The sequence below is a fragment of the Rhipicephalus microplus genome, chromosome X, assembly GCF_043290135.1.
Source record: "Rhipicephalus microplus isolate Deutch F79 chromosome X, USDA_Rmic, whole genome shotgun sequence".
Classification (NCBI taxonomy): Eukaryota; Metazoa; Arthropoda; class Arachnida; order Ixodida; family Ixodidae; genus Rhipicephalus; species Rhipicephalus microplus.
Genome location: NC_134710.1, coordinates 406,363,803 through 406,380,011, shown reverse-complemented (window position 1 = coordinate 406,380,011; position 16,209 = coordinate 406,363,803). Strand labels below are relative to the sequence as shown.

The 16,209-nt window shown below is 47.4% G+C and overlaps 1 protein-coding gene and 1 pseudogene across 4 annotated transcripts in view; both read right to left on the bottom strand.

Annotated features, from left to right (window-relative positions):
• The window catches only part of LOC119160961 (serine/threonine-protein kinase Nek7), a 95,142-nt gene that overhangs the window by 13,331 nt on the left and 65,602 nt on the right, over nucleotides 1-16,209 (bottom strand). The gene's annotated exons all lie outside the window — the stretch shown is intronic.
• On the bottom strand, nucleotides 9,874-13,176 carry LOC142776477 (uncharacterized; annotated as a pseudogene).

Below are 16,209 nucleotides of genomic sequence, written 5' to 3'. Positions count from 1 at the left end.
TTTCACCCACCTTCATTTCTTTTTGTCGCATAATTACCACACTTCAATTATAAGCTACAAATAACTCCCATCATGCTTTCCTGAGCCTTGTTAGCTGATGGTTTTAAATGATTAGCACAGGGTGTGGTTTGTGACACTTACTCTTGAACACCCGCTCCCACACACATTTTTTTTTTTTTTTTGCCTGGTTGACTTAGTGCCTCTTGTCTACATAATCTAAACAATACATGCATACATATGCCTGCCTATGTAGAAATACAAATAAAAATCACTGGAAGATAGCACTCCATTTGCTGATAAGCCAGCCTAGCTGTGGAGTGAAACAGCATCTTGTGATGTTGACTCACACGTTAAGCCTTGTGTGAACTTGTATCTTCCGTCTATCTACTTATTGCATGTTCTTGAATACATACTTATATTCTACACTGAAAACCACTACCATGTATTTACCATTCGAACTGCTGTGAAGAATACTTCATGAACTCACTACTGAGCTAACAGACAACGGTGTGAGAGTTAGAATGGTGTATTATGAAATTGAGTTTTGCAAAAACCCATCAAAATAGTGTTTTGTATATATATATATATATATATATATATAAAGAAATTGGCTTGACCGCACAAACGTACAAAAACTTTTTATTGCGCCTACGTTTCGGCCAGGGTTCGGCCTTCGTCAGGGCCGGCCGAAACGTAGGAGTAATAAAATTTTTCGTACGTTTGTCCACTCAAGCCAATTTCTATTTATCACTGGATTCACAGAAGACACTCCCTTCATATAACTCATCCCCTGATGAGGGGAGGACCCCTCCCGAAACTGTTGGGAAATAAATATATTTATCCTTGTTGACAACGCTCCCGTTGTGCCATATCCCATACCTTCACGAAGACTAACTGGCCCATTGAATTATTACTCCCACTATACATATATATATATATATATACTGTTATTAAATGGAACCTGAAGGAACCGGGAAAATGTGTTACATTTAACAGGAGTTCTGTTTACGGAGCGGTGAAGAGGGTTGCAGCATTTAAGTATGAAACCAATCATATTAGAGGAAGTTGTTCCATTTAAACAGCAGCTCCGTTTAATGTATTTCCATTTACTGAGAGTCTAGTGTATACCGGATTGGTTGAACGTCATTTATGTAGAACACAATATCTTATATGCAAGAAAAGGACGATGAAACTCTAATGAAAGCGTCTTTACTGAACATTTTTTGCTGGTGTATGAGCCTTCGTCACAGTAATCTCCGATGTCAGCCTTCCCCAGTCTTCGCTGACCAAGATTCGTCAGAGATTACTCTGACAAAGGCTGGTACACCAGCTGAAACGGTTCAGTAAAGACGCTTTCATGAAAGTTTTGTCATGCCTTCCTTACATGCATGCACACACACACAACACACACATACATATATTTATACACACACAGTGCAGTCAAAACGATATCCAAGAGCCAACAAAATAACATTGTTATAACCGATAATTGTTATAAGCAATTTGAGACAAGAAAGACAAAAAAAAAAAGGTCAGGAATTTTTATTTAAATGCAAGTAAGGTAGTGTAACTATGTACTTGTTTGTAGAAAAGCCATAGTCTGTCAGCTTTGATTGCTTCGTGCAATCAAAGCTGACCGACTCATGCAAACTGCTGTCTACAACATGCATGCATGCAATGATTGCCTCATCATTGAGGCACTCAGATGTTTCCACAACATTGTCTGCATGAAGTAAGTGGTCCATGCTTGACGCATCTTCATTAAGCACCGACCACAACTTTGGCAGCTATTAATCGATGGGCGCTTCGCTGACCTCTCCTGGCATCACTTTGGAAATTTGGAAGGAAAGCTCCTCCTCTTTTCGCTTTCTTGCAAGAAGCGCAGTCGACTCAATTTCTGAGAGTGTGGGTGGAGTACGGGGTTCAAAACAGCACATGCCATTAGGGCACCGAGGCATTTTTGGCACGTCAGAGGCTGGATTCAATCACTATATCCGATATTGTGGCACTGAAGCCTCATAATAGGTGGTTTATTTTACCATAAAAAACATACAAAATTAGACAGTGCCATCATTGTTCCCAGTAATATCCAATGAATGGTAGCATTATCAGTAGGCTCGATTTTGGGTCGCACACAGTAAAATCTTAATTCAAGGTCATTGGGACCGTGAAAAATCTTCGTATTGGTGGGCTTTTAAATTAACAAAACATACAAAAAATGGGTGTAAGGAACTTTAAATTACTGTAATCAGAGGTGGTCGTTGCTGTCCTTGCAAGTTCGTGGTTACAAGGGTTATGTTATTCAGCAATACTTGCTCCCAATTTTTTGCGGCACACATGGAGAAGGGGCAAGCGTCACTGGCTGCAGTGCGGGGGGAGGAAGAAAAAAAGTCTTGTGGTTTAGCTGAAATGCATGCCTGCGCAAAAGAAGGTGCGCTTTATTGCAGCACAGTGGTGACATGTGGGCAACAAGTCACCTCCTCCTCGTAGCGTCAGTGCATCATGATGCGACCGTTCGCACATTTGTTCTGGTAAAATTAAGAAGTCATTTACACGAAAGATGCCAGTGTGATGAAATTCGCTACTTCAGTGATGAGATTAACCAAAGTCATTTGGCACATGTCCTGGAGCAAGTATAATTTTGCTTAGGAGCAGTATAAGAATCGTATGGAGTAGTTACGTGCCCCACATTTTGGGACGCAAACATGTGTCTTTAAGCCGGCACTTACATTCTATTTACTTTCCAAAAGAGAAAGTCTGATTACGTTAGTGCTTTTAGTACAACTTGGGTCTTCATTGTGTAGAGAAGTGTCTGCTGTCGTGCTTTATGTACAGAGTCATTAGGGTCCTTAATGGGTGGTTAATAATGAAGAGTTTAGTAACTGGCTCTTTACTTTTGTAACTTAATCTGTGCTCAACTAAATTTACAAAGATGGGGGAGCACATACTTGCATATGACGAGCTGTTTGACATGTTCAGTTGCTGAGGTCGAGATATAACGGAATAGTGGAACACCGTGCTTTCTCAGCAACGTAACAGTCACTGAATAGCACATAGTATTAGTTACGTTCCGTTTGGTTCTTTCTACTCGCCTCTCGCTTGTTGCGCGACATTTGCTGCTGCCGCCAAGGAAGCCGAAGACGAGAACTTTTCATCTGCTGGCACCTTGAGGAAACGACCGCTCTGACATCATCTGGATATAGAGACGTTTATTCGTTTCTCTTCTCTCCCTTCACTGTCCCTGCACCCCTGGTTTTATCCCCTGTCTCCCCATTCAACCACTCTAACAGTCCAATCGTAACGCACCACTCTTACAGTCCAATCGGAACGCACGGATGTGTCTCTCCTCGCCACAACCTCGAAGACCCACCGCCTCTTGCCCACTCATCGGTTCTCCGCCGTCGCTCAGGTTTCTTTCACACCGGTTCCCGGAATGGTCGACGATGGGCGTTGCCGGGTCGTGGAGAAGCGCCTCCGAGTAAGTTCCCGCGATGCCGGGCTGACAGGCCATCAATACAATTGGTCCGTGCGCCAATGCCGTTGCCTCCGCTGATTCTGATTGTCCGGCGGACGCGTACGTGTACCTTCCACGTGTACCTTCCACGTGTACCGGCCACCTGCAGCCTGGCTTGGTCTCCTGTGAGGCGCCATAATTGAACCCCTTGGGGCACGGGAGTTGTCGCGTCCTTTGTGGCCAGCAGACAGTCATCGTCCCGCATTCCGGTGGCCCTGCTTCCTTGTTGGCGAGGGGTCGCCGGCCGCTGGGTGGGTAACATAAGGTATTCGGGGAACGCACGAAGTTCGAGCCCAACACCTCCCCTCCAACTGTGTTGCACTGTATCTATGACATGCGACACAAACGCAACCACATATGCACACCTGTTCACTGGCTCGACACGTGAGGCACCAACTGTCACTCGTACCTCGTTGACTCCGTCGCGCGCACGCGCTAACAAAGCATACACCCCCCTTAACTCGCCGTCCCTTTTATGCGTCATCGTTAGGAGTCACTAACCGCGACATTGCGTCGGCATTAGCGTTTAGACACCCCTTTTTGTGTTCAATTTCCAGGTTATACTTCTGTAGTGCCAACGCCCAGCGTGTCAGCCTAGCGCTCTGCGGAGTGGTTAGAGTCAGAAATTTGAGTGGGTTATGATAGGTAATCACCTTGATTTTAGCGCCGCCAAACAGCCAAACATCCAACTTCCCCAGTGCCCAAATGATTGCATAAGCTTCCTTTTCTATTGTGGCCCATCGGGTCTGAGCCGGGCTAAGCTTCTTGCTCAGAAAAGCGATAGGGCGCTCCTTGCCCACCAGATCCTGCTGTGCCAGGCACGCACCAACGGCGTAATCAGATGCATCTGTGGCAAGGATAAATTCTTTCCCCGGGTCTGGTGCCTGCAACGCCGACGCCTGCACTAGACAGTTTTTCACCTTGTCAAAAGCTTCCTGCGCCTCTGTATTCCAAGGTAATTTCTGCGGAATACGTCGGCCAGTTAGGTTAGTCAGAGGCATAACGACTTTGGAGTACTCGGGCACGTAGTCCCTATAATAAGTGGCTAGCCCTAAGAAACTATGAAGCTGTCCCTTTGTTTCGGGAGCCGGGATCTCCTTTATCGCCCTGACCTTCTCTGGATCGGCCCCGTGCTTGCCTTATCCCACAATATGCCCCAAGAATTTTACTTCTTGTTGTGCAAACCGACATTTGCTTACGTTGAGCGTCAACCCTGCCTTCGCTAGGGACACAAGCACCTTGTCTAAATGTTCCAGGTGCTCGTTCCAGTTCTCTGAGTATATCGCTACATCGTCAATGTAAGCGCAAGCATAATGTCTATGCGGAGCCAGTACACTATTGATGACCCTCTGATAGGTACTGGCGGCATTCTTTAACCCAAAGGGCATCACTCTCCATGCGTACTGGCCTGAGGGAGTGGCAAAAGCAGTACAAACCTGCGCGTCCTCGTTGAGAGGTATTTGCCAGTAACCCCTGAACATGTCTAGCAGGGTTATATACTTAGCCTTCGCTACTTGGTGTAACAGATCAGTCGCCACGCTCATGGGAAATGCGTCTGTCTCTGTTATTTCGTTGAGTCTCCTGTAATCGCAACAGATGCGGATGCCACCGTCCTTCTTTGATACGCAGACCAGTGGATACGCGTGCGGACTTTCAACAGGGTATATCACTCCCCACTGCTGGAGCTCGTTTACCTGCCTCTCTACTTCGTTCACCAGCGCCACCGGCACTCTGTATGGGTATGCGCGCCTCGGTTGCTCTCCTGCTCTGATCCGTATTTTATGGATTCCCACTTTGCAGGTGCCGGGTTTGTTTGCGAATACCCTCGGGTGACTCGCGATTAAGCCTCGCAGCTGTTCTCTCTGTGTGGGCTCCAGGTGTGCTACCTCATCAAGCTGCAGCGTCGCTTGCGCCTCTAGCCCGCATGGTGGGACCGGAACCTCTCCAAATTCCTGATCGCCTTCGAATATCACTCCTACTGCGGTTACTCGGGCGTGATATGCGCGAAGCTTGTTAGCGTGAATGGTTCTGCGTTAACCTTCCTCAAGCTCAACTAAATAACTGTACGGTCGCAGTTTTTCGACCACTGTGATCGGTCCCTTCCACTTCGCCACTAGCTTCCCCTCTCCTTGCTTTTCGAGTCATAGTACTTGGTCCCCTGTGACAAACTGTTTGTCTGTGGCCCTCAAGTTATAGTGTCCTACGTACTCCATCTGAGTGACTTCACTCTGTCGGGCGGCTCCTTCGCTAGCTTCTTCCAAACTACTTCGGAGCTTCGCAAGATATTCCGCTGCTGTCATACCCAATGAATCCGGCACTTCCCAGTCTCCTGACCAAGTCCTTTTGAGAATGGATAGGGGCCCGTTCGGCACCCGCCTGTACATGAGCTCGAACGGTGACCACCCTGTGGTCGCATGTGGGACCTCACGATATGCCCATAACAAAAACGGAATCATCCTATCCCACTCGCGTCCATGTTCGCCGACTATGTGAGAAAGCATTCTTTTGAACGCGCCGTTCCAGCGGTCGACTAAGCCGTTGCTTTGCGGGTGATCGGGCGTGAAAAATCTCGGAGTTGCCCCAAGTCTTTGCAACATCTCCTGTGTCAACCTCGACGTAAAGTTGGTGCCCTGATCTGAGCAAATTGTCTCTGGCACCCCGTGTTGAGAAAATATCTGCGTAACGCGTCACATGTAGCCTTTGCCGTTAGGGAACGGAGGCATACCACGTCTGGTATGTAAGTCTACGACACAAAGAGCATAGCGGTGACCTCTAGCCGAAGGGGGTACCATAGGACCGATGCAGTCCATGTTTACTGTCTGAAACGGCGCGCTGGGCCTGGCCAGGGGCTTTATCGGAACCCTATCTATCTGCCTCGTCGGCGATTTCACCTGGCATCCATGGCATGACCTACAGTACTCATTTACATCTCGCGACATCTGCGGCCAGTAAAATGAGCTTTTCACTCGTTGTAGTGTTTTCCGCTCTCCTAAATGACCTGGCCATGGTGAATCGTGAGCCATTTTTAGCACTTCTTTGTGCCTGTGTGATGGTAGCACTAACTGTTTGCAGATGCGACCCGCGAGGTGTTCCTGATGATACAATAGCTCGTCTTCAACGAGCATGCCATGCGTTCCGGCCTTTGCCTGCGCCCAAGCATCTCGCAAAGCCGGGTCTGCTTCCTGAGCCTCACGAAACTCCTGTCGTTTGCTTTTGACCGGCTCGGAACCTTCGCTGTTGCTCTCCGCGGTTATGACGCCTGCCATCGCCCGTTGCTCCTCGCATGCCTCATCTGACAGCTCTACTATAGCTTCGGTCTCCTCGACTGCAGAACACTCGTCTCACACTATGTCACGTTTAACCCTTTGCTCGAGAAGCTGTGCGTAATCGTTGGGCGTGATCAGCGCGTCGGAGCCGTCTAGCACCTTATCTGTGATTGCACAAAGCACGGCCGACTGCACCGCCTCGGACATCACGTAAGGACTTCCTTCAGTAGCTATGAGCGGCACATAAGCCAACTCAGCGGTTACCTGTTGCCCGAACGCTCCCGTCAACTTTATCTGCGAACCCGTACCATCGTATTGAGGTACCACTGCCTTTCTGATGACGCTCACCTCCGCTCCCGAGTCTACCACGGCGTTTAATGATCGACCTGAGCTCTTAAGCGTTACAGTTTCCAGTGAGGGTTGTTTCTGCTCTTTATGCTGCCGCAACCTGTCTGTCATTGCTATTTCTGAACCGAATGCAGAAGCCATCACCCTCGCGACCACTGGACCGTTTTGTTGTCTTGCTGGCCTAGTGCCTTGCCTTGCACTTGAGCCCTTATTGGGGCAATTCCTGGCAATGTGGTCGGCACCCTTACACTCAAAACATCGCCTTTTCCCGTTTCCGTCCGTTGGTGTATCTACCGCTGTTTTAGATTTCTTTTGCCACTCCTCTACATTTGCCTTCTTTTGTGCTGCCTTGCACTTTTCGCTCTCCTCGAATCTCTCCGCGAGCCTAGCCATGCCACTGGGCAGCAAAAAGGACTCCTGTTGATTACAAATGACATGCGCTCTCGCTTCCGGGCTCAAACATTCTTTCAAGCGATCCGCGACAACTAGCTGCTTGAGTTCCTCGAACATGCCTACCTTTGAACTCTGCACATAATAGTCGAAATAATTCTCAAGGCGTATGGCAAACTGATCCCAGGACTCCCTTTCTCCCTTTTTCGATCCCGCAAACAGCCTCTTGTACTCCGCCGCCGAAAGCCTGAGACCCTCCAAAATGCTTGACTTAAGCTTAACATAAGCTTTGCGCTCCTTTGCTGTAAGCCTGCACAGCAGCCCGCGCGCCCTTTCACTCAATTGTGGCAAAACTAGCCCGGCCCACCATTCGCTCGGAACTTCATACGACTCGAGCGTTGCCTCAACATCCTCAAACCACATTGGTGCAAGCGCCTCTTGGTTCGGCATTGGTGCCAGTACACCCTTTAACAAGCTTGCTAATTTCAGTCGCCTGTCTTCCTCTGACCTTTCACCAAGTGCTACGCTGTCATCGCTCTCGTTGGACTCTGCCCCATTACGGGCTCGTAGCCGCTGGCTTTCCAGCATCAAACACTGCTTCTCCGTTTCCGCCTCAGCAATTTTTAATTGAAGCTGGAGCAGCGCTAGCTGCTGTTCCGACGCCGTATCTGACGTGACACTACCATGACCCCCCGTGCCGCTGTCGGCGACTCCGAACGCCTGCAAGTTTCCTGCCCCGTCCCCGTTCATTTCCGAGTTGTCCCTTTCTCTGTCTCGCAAGTTGTAATGCTTTGTCATCGCCTGCGTCCAACAGAAAATCAAGAGGTACCCGCCTGAAGTAGCCTTGCGGTGCGCCCTTCCTCCTCGGAATCCGGTGGACTAGCCTTGCTTCGTTGATCCCGCAGCGTGGTCGTCAGTTGAAGGTGGTTGTCGTCAGTCTCGGCCGATGTCGCTCCCCGCTGTCCTCCTCAGTTCAGCCATGCAGATCCTGCTGACTGCGCCAGTTACATTCTGTTTGGTTCTTTCCACTTGCCTCTCGCTTGTTGCGTGACATTTGCTGCTGCCGCCAAGGAAGCCGAAGACGAGAACTTTTCATCTGCTGGCACCTTGAGGAAACGACCGCTCCCACATCATCTGGATATAGAGACGTTTATTCGTTTCTTTCCTTCCTTTTCAGTCCCTGCACCCCTGGTTTTATCCCTTGTCTTCCCATTCAACCACTCTTACAGTCCAATAGTAACGCACCACTCTTACAGTCCAATCGGAACGCACGGATACGTCTCTCCTCGCCACAACCTCGAAGACCCACCGCCTTTTGCCCACTCATCGGTTCTCCGCCGTCGCTCAGGTTTCTTTCACACTGGTTCCCGGAATGATCGACGACGGGCATTGCCGGGACGTGGAGAAGCGCCTCCGAGTAAGTTCCCGCGATGCCGGGCTGACAGGCCATCAATACAATTGGCCCGTGCGCCGATGCTGTTGCCTCCGCTGATTCTGATTGTCCGGCGGATGCGTACGTGTGCCTTCCACGTGTACCTTCCACGTGTACCTTCCACGTGTACCGGCAACCTGCAGCCTGGCTTGGTCTCCTGTGAGGCGCCATAATTGAACCCCTTGGGGCACGAGAGTTGTCGCGTCCTTTGTGGCCAGCAGACAGTCATCGTCCCGCATTCCGGTGGCCCTGCTTCCTTGTTGGCGAGGGGTCGCCGGCCGCGGGGTGGGTAACATAAGGTATTCGGGGAACGCACGAAGTTCGAGCCCAACAGTACTGTTGATACTGTCTGCCCGTTTTATGGTGTTAAAGCTTAGGCACCCTGCAAGAAATTTTAAGGGGAGATGCTACTCGAAAAAGGTTTTTTCTTTTATTTCATAACCCAGCTCCTTGAAATTTTAGGTGTTAGTAAAGCCTGCAGTGCTCATTTCATAACTGCAATTATTTTTCTGATAGCTATAGTATTTCCGGAGTTACTATAACTTTGATATACCAAAATATAGGGTTTTTTGTGCACATATTAAAGCTTACTAAAACTTTTCACACAAAATTGCAAAATGGCTCATTCTGCTGCACTTGAGCAGTACAATACAGAAAAGTACCTCAAGTAGAAAATTTATTTGCTACATTTAAAAAAAAAAATTAAAAGTACTAAATGCATATTTTACATCTCTCTATCAGTGTATCAAGTTGTGTAACAAAAAATCTGTGATGTATAATGCAACCTAAAGTAGATACTTGTATTCTAGAGTGGCTGATTAAGCTCTGTGCGAAATTTCATCAAGATAGGACTATTTTATGCCTAAAAAAGATTGTGCACAAGATGAGAGAATTACCTCAAAATGAAAATCGAGAAAAATGCATTTGAAAGTTGTAAATATGTTTACTCATGATTACACAGTGCGATTTGCACAAAACTTGGTGATATAATAGAAGGGACTCAGCTAGAGCACCTAAAATTGTCCTGCTCCATATGTGGATCCTTCTCGCCACTTGAGAAGGGAGTCATCAAGGCGCGCTTTCTTTGCCACGTTCCGCCGATTAGCCCTTGCCTCGGCTGTTTCACACGCAGACATTCTTTCGATTCTCCTCTGGTCGCGGGATTGGCCCAGGGTGATCAGTTGATCTGGTGGGACTACACCAAGCTCCTCTAGCACGTGTTCAAAGCTTGAATGTCCTTTATTGAACCACAGCACGGCCATAGCAGCTGCAGTTTCCACTGTTGTCCGGGAGACAACTTAGTCTTCAGACACAACAACCAGATTTTGCTGTTCAAAGATTCTGCAGCGTTTTGGGTCTTCCCTTGGATACAACGCACCAGCAACTTTTCATCTGTGAGGCGCTTGTAAATGGGAAGCACAGCCAATCCTTGAGCCTTGGTCAAGATTGGTGTGTGGTCGGGTGGGGCCTCCCCAAGTGCTTCGGCTCGCCTATGCTTGCACCAGGAAGTCGCCCCTTCTGGACAGTATCGGTGGCTGCCTGCTGTGTTGCTCGATGATGAATGAAAATATGAGGCCCAGATGGCACGATGCATTTTCAGAATATCACCTCTGTTGTTTGTGATTGCAATACGGTAATAGTTCTGCAGCTTCTGAATTGTGCCATCTGTCAGCTTTTGCACTCGTGGAAGTCGTGTTGGCAGTTTCCGAAGTGCAGTGCCTAGACGCTTGGCCACATGGTTTGTGCACTCCTCCTTGCCCACAACAACTTCACCATATACCTTGGCCTCAGCGACAGCGGTATAAGCTTTGCTGTCCCCATCACTGAGGAACTTGGTGAAACGCAATGGTGTTGTGTATGAGGATGTCCTGCCCCATATGCGCAAAGCTGTCTCAGTCTCCATGGCATGAGAGGAGCACTCTGTATTTTTTTCGCAGACAGGTGTGTGGAATGCTTGCCATACCCCTTCCTCATCACCCAAGTCCTGGTGCCGGCTACAGGCAAGGCAGTAATTCGATAGCACTTCAAAATCTAGGCACAAACCAGTGTCCACAGACACAGCAGTGCCGATGCCATTGTGGCTCTTGTGCCCTCTTTTTTGCCATGTGCCATCATACATGACAGCAACATCAGCCCCATCCACTTTCTCTTTCGTTATCATCCGCGCTTTCACCAGGTTTTCTTGCACAGCTTTGGTAGCTGCAGCATGAACTTTTTTGCCGATTGCAATAAAAGTCTTACGATGCATAGGTATTGGCAGTCTAAGAATAGCGCAAAAACGCGACAGCTGTTCATGCCCGATGCCTATTGCACGCGCAGCCACAACTACCTTCACATTGACAGCGAAGCTGTCGCGCGAGCTGCCGCTTCGGTTGCTCCAGTCATCACCGGCATCAGTGGGCTGTCTTTCCGGCAGAACACGCCGCGAACTATGCGCGGCAGAAACCACTGACTCAGGACACTCACTTTTATCACAGTGCAGCTCGAGAAACAAAGAGAGGCCCTTACGTTTACTTGCGGTGTCGCGAACGACGAGTCCAGCGGTGTGGCATGTTGGACAAACAGCACGGCTTACCATCGATGTCAGTGCGCCGATGTCACAAAATACTCCGCTCACAGAGCCACAAACACTCTTCGTTCTGTTCAATCTTTTTTTCTGATGCGCTGATGAACTTGATCGCGGCGTCGATTTTGTCAAAGTTCCCGCAAGCCGCCATATCACCGCTGCCTTGATTAGGCCTAGTGGCCCGCGGCTCGCATTCTTCTACCGCTGCTTTGCGCTTCGGTTTACGTCGACGCCCTCGGTACTTGTTCTTGCTTGCAAACTTTCGTGCTCGGAAGTCTCGCTTCTTCGAGTTATCCATGATGAACTCGGAAAAACGTAGAAACGCACGGCAAATGCCGATCGTCGCAAGCGCTCAGCGAGCGAGGCCGATCAGATGTAGCCAATGGCGGCCTCGGTAGCGTACCATGTGACCGGTAGTGATGCCCGAAGCGGCTGCAGCTTGGCTGTAAACCGACTTAGAAACGACTGTTTTGTGAAATTCCTCACTAAAATACGAAACTAGGGGGACGCCTGTACACTAGAAGGAGCCTTGATCTACATCACCGAACAAACCCCGATGGCGGACGTCATCGTGTTGCCGAGTGGCGGATTTTCAAAAATAGCCATCGGATGCGTGAATTTGCGACTTCGGGAGCTACCTTCACTAGCGCAGATAGACTTTTTACCACTTTCTTGTTTGAATTCAGCTATGACCTTTGGGGAAATGATAGCTGAATGATTAAAAGTGATTTTAGAAACAATATCTCAAAACTGGAAATTTTCGCAAAAAAGGCGATTTTTTGACCCGCATCTCCCCTTAAAAGTCAACTAGAAGAAGTAGTGCTACAAATTAAATAAACAGTCAGGTCCACATACACGCGCTGAGCTACTGTAATTATTACAGTCAATCATGTAAGACTGTCTTCGAAGAACAACTGTCATTATTAGTTTTCTGTGACTGTATCAACAGCAGTTGAAAACTATTTTACTGAACTCAGTAATGTTATCTAACAGTGTGAGCCAGTAGTAATAGAAAACTAATGTAGTAAGTTTCGCTGTATAGGCAAATCGAAACTCTTTGAAGGCATCAACCCAGCAACTACTTCAACTACATAGCACTTTCTTGTATACTGCAATGACCACTCAAAATGACAGTTATAACCTATAGATTATGAGCACCTGCCGTCTCGTTTCTCACCAAAAGAATAGAAAAACGTCGTTTTGACACAAGCTTAGTGCAAATAATGAAAATTTGGCCAATATGTAGCGAAATGTAGCAGGTTTAACCTTTTGGCGCACTTTAGCGCAGTTTGGCGCAGCTCTCTCAGCAGTGCAATGTGCTCTGGCTAGAAAACATGACCATTGAAGTTTTTGAGCTGAGTTTTCGAAGTAGGCGCTGCAGGCAAGAACTACCCCATCAGTGCAATTGTGCGAATTGCCGAAGCAATAACTAATCTGGGGTTCACATACATCGCGAGTTACGTCAGACCATCCTTTAGTATATTTTTTTTTCTCTGAAAGAATGGGTAAACAATGACAATGCAAGACACTGAAAAACATGCGACACTACCCATGCATCACCACTATGCTGCAGTGAAGCATGTCTTTTTTTTCTACTGGTGCAAACTGCAGATGCTTATGACATCGCTTTTTGTTTTGCTGGCAGCAGTGAGACTGCGGTGCTTTTGTCACTTATTAGTATTGCTACATTGCACTGCCTTGTAGCTCCTAAGGCCCGTATTTTATGTATTTCATTTTCATGTATTTGTGGCAAAATAGAGATGGGAATAGGCATATGGGCACCTGAAGTTTACGAACAAACCAGGCTGGTGCTGACCACCGCTTCAAACTATCCACTTCAATGTACGTAGCACAGAAATACAGAACCACAGAAATTCTTCTAATTAAGCAGGATTTTAAAATCTGTGCGTGTGTGTCCTGGGGTGACTGCACATGTTTTGTCTTTGCTGCATTTTGTGATCTCATTGTATATAGAAGTAAAATTAATCCAAGGAATCCACCTAAAGGTCTTGCAGTTTCTGAAAACCTTGGCGCAAATATTTCAAATCGGTTAATAACAATAAACTTGGCACTGTGCTTGTTTGATTATCATGGCAATGATAGGAAGTATAAGTCTTGGAATGACATTGCAATGTATTGCATGGTATTACAAGTTTGCTTATTTAGCTGGCTCGTTGAGTTATGTTCCTACTGCTTCAAATGGTTTACACTTTGTCACAACTTAGTAAAATCAAAGTGTTATCATAAGAAGCTAAGAATATTTTAAATTCTACTTCAGTTTGTACAAGCTATATGATGGCAATACTCCACAATAGTAAGGTAGCATTGCTGTTGACAGTGATAAGATAATGCAAGCATATTATTGACATTTATGAAAAAAACATAGACCCTCAATCTTGAAAGCAGCACAACTTTGCATAACATGCGACACAATTAGCAGTAAATTTTGCATCGAGATTGTACTATTGGTGGAGAGATAAAAAAACAACACCTAATCAAGAAACCGGAACAGCACTTGCTGCCATGAAACTTCAAGCAGGTGACGTCAAAGGCCAAGCCAATTATGGCTCTCTGGTTCTCTATTGTGAAGCTGTAATTATTTTCGTGCTAGAACCAGCTGCAGCTCCACCCAAAGTCTTGTCACTACAGAGACTACAAGTACAAGCCAAGCCTACGGCAGTCCTTGCACATCTGATTATGTTGACAATGTATCAACTGTCACGGACAGGACTAATGTCCGCACTAGTGCCAAATATTTACTTTATATGCTTGCTTTCTTTTTGCCTATGCACTCCTGAAATCTCTCTTTGCTTAGTAACACTTGCAATGTAAACAACTACATCCACTATGAAGAACAAGTGCATAAGCATTGAGGTGTCTGCCATTTCACACATAGTAGTGGTGGTCTGCCTATGAGACAATGCATTAAGTGTATGGGAAAGCGACAGAAGTGCTATAGTTATTATTATTTGAACGCAACAATATCTGGGAAGTATTACCGTACAATTTCAAGTAAGTGCCCCCTTCAACTTCAGTGCCAATTTCAAACTTTCATGCCATTTTAAGAAGGTGCCCCCTACCGCATCTTTTTGCTCTGCACTGTAAATGAGCACCATGTCCAGGCAATACTGGTGTGCTTCAATCCAATCCAGCCCTGCTTAGCAGCTTTTGATTTCAAAGTGACTGCTGCTGAAATTTGGCATCAAAATCTATTATTTTTTCTTTGCTGCTTGATGATTGCATCCGGAACTTGGCACATAACATCCACAACAATCTTCAGGTTTCCGCGCACAAAAGTAGGCCCTTTGAGATCTGCATACACTTTCTGTTCCAAAAGTGCCCGGAACTTTTTTTTGGTAGCTGGCGATGTTGCCTGGTGGGGCGGCACTTTGGATGCAGAAGTTAGCGGAGGATATAAGCTTCAAAATGAGTGTGGTTTCGGTTGCCTTCAACTAGTCGTTGAGGTGGGTCAAGCCATTGTGCAGAAGTACAGTCTGATATATCGAACCCACATATATAGAATTTTCGGGTATATCGAACTCGCAAGTTAGCCCCTTGAATTTCCTTGGTAAAAGTATAGGAATTTGCACGTTTATATCGAACGGTATTTTTACCCGCCTGCGGATATAATGCCGCGCAAGCTGGAAGGTGCGCTTCGGCACTCGCCGCGCCCAGCGATCTCTGCGGCAGTGCGGTGTTGCGCGCGAGTTGGAAGGTGCGTCTTGGAACTTGCAGCGCCCGGCAACTTCCGCGTGGCAACGCCTTCGCCAAAACCCAAATTGCTCGAAAAAAGGTAAGGGCGAGAGGGCTCAGACTGCAGAGTCTCTAACTTGCGGAACAGCTTTTTTTCCCCTTGTTTCTCCTTCTCATGCTTTCTCCGTCTACCCATCGGCTCGGACAGCAGGAACGAAGGAGCAGACACCCTCTTCCTTTTGCCTGTTCTTTCATTTTTTGTTGCTGTTTTGCAGGTTTCGATCAGCCAACCACAGCTCGTGTCTTTTGCTGTTGCCCTTGCAGGTGGCCATTTCCTCGCAAACGCTTTGTTACTACCGTTGTCGCTAGTACGAAACGACTGGCTCCCAAACCGTAAGATAAAATGCGACATTATTCTGCGTTCATGGCGAACTATCTGTCTTGCCGTCCCTCGCGAGCTCTGTGTCCTCGGCTTTTTCTTCTTCCCTCTCAGAATCGCGCCTTCCAGTTGCTCCGTTCCGGTTCATTTTTTTTCAACATCATCCGGGGTAGGGCCAAGGTGAATCGGAGGCTTCGAGCAAGCAAATCTTTTGCACAGGACGATTCACAACAGAACTCTTGGCGAGACGGATGGCGCAAGCGCACACAATGTTATCTCTCCCTGGCAATAGCTCAAGCACTCTGCCCATTTTCCATGACGTCGCTGCTGCCGTGTCTTCTTGCAAGAGCACTACATCACCAACTCGGAGCTTTGTTGTTGGGCATGTCGAGCGATTGTGTGCCGATCGCAGCAATAGCAGGTACGCTCGTTTCTATCTCTTCCAAAGTTCCACTGTTAGACGCTGGGGATGACGAGCCTTTTGTTGCAGATCAATGGATACGTGAGGCTTTGATGGGCACTGTTGTGGCAATTATGTGCTGTGTTTACCCAGTCAGAAATGCGATGGAGCTAAAGGCTGTAGCTCGTTAGGCTCACTTCCAAGATAGGTGATGAGTCTGC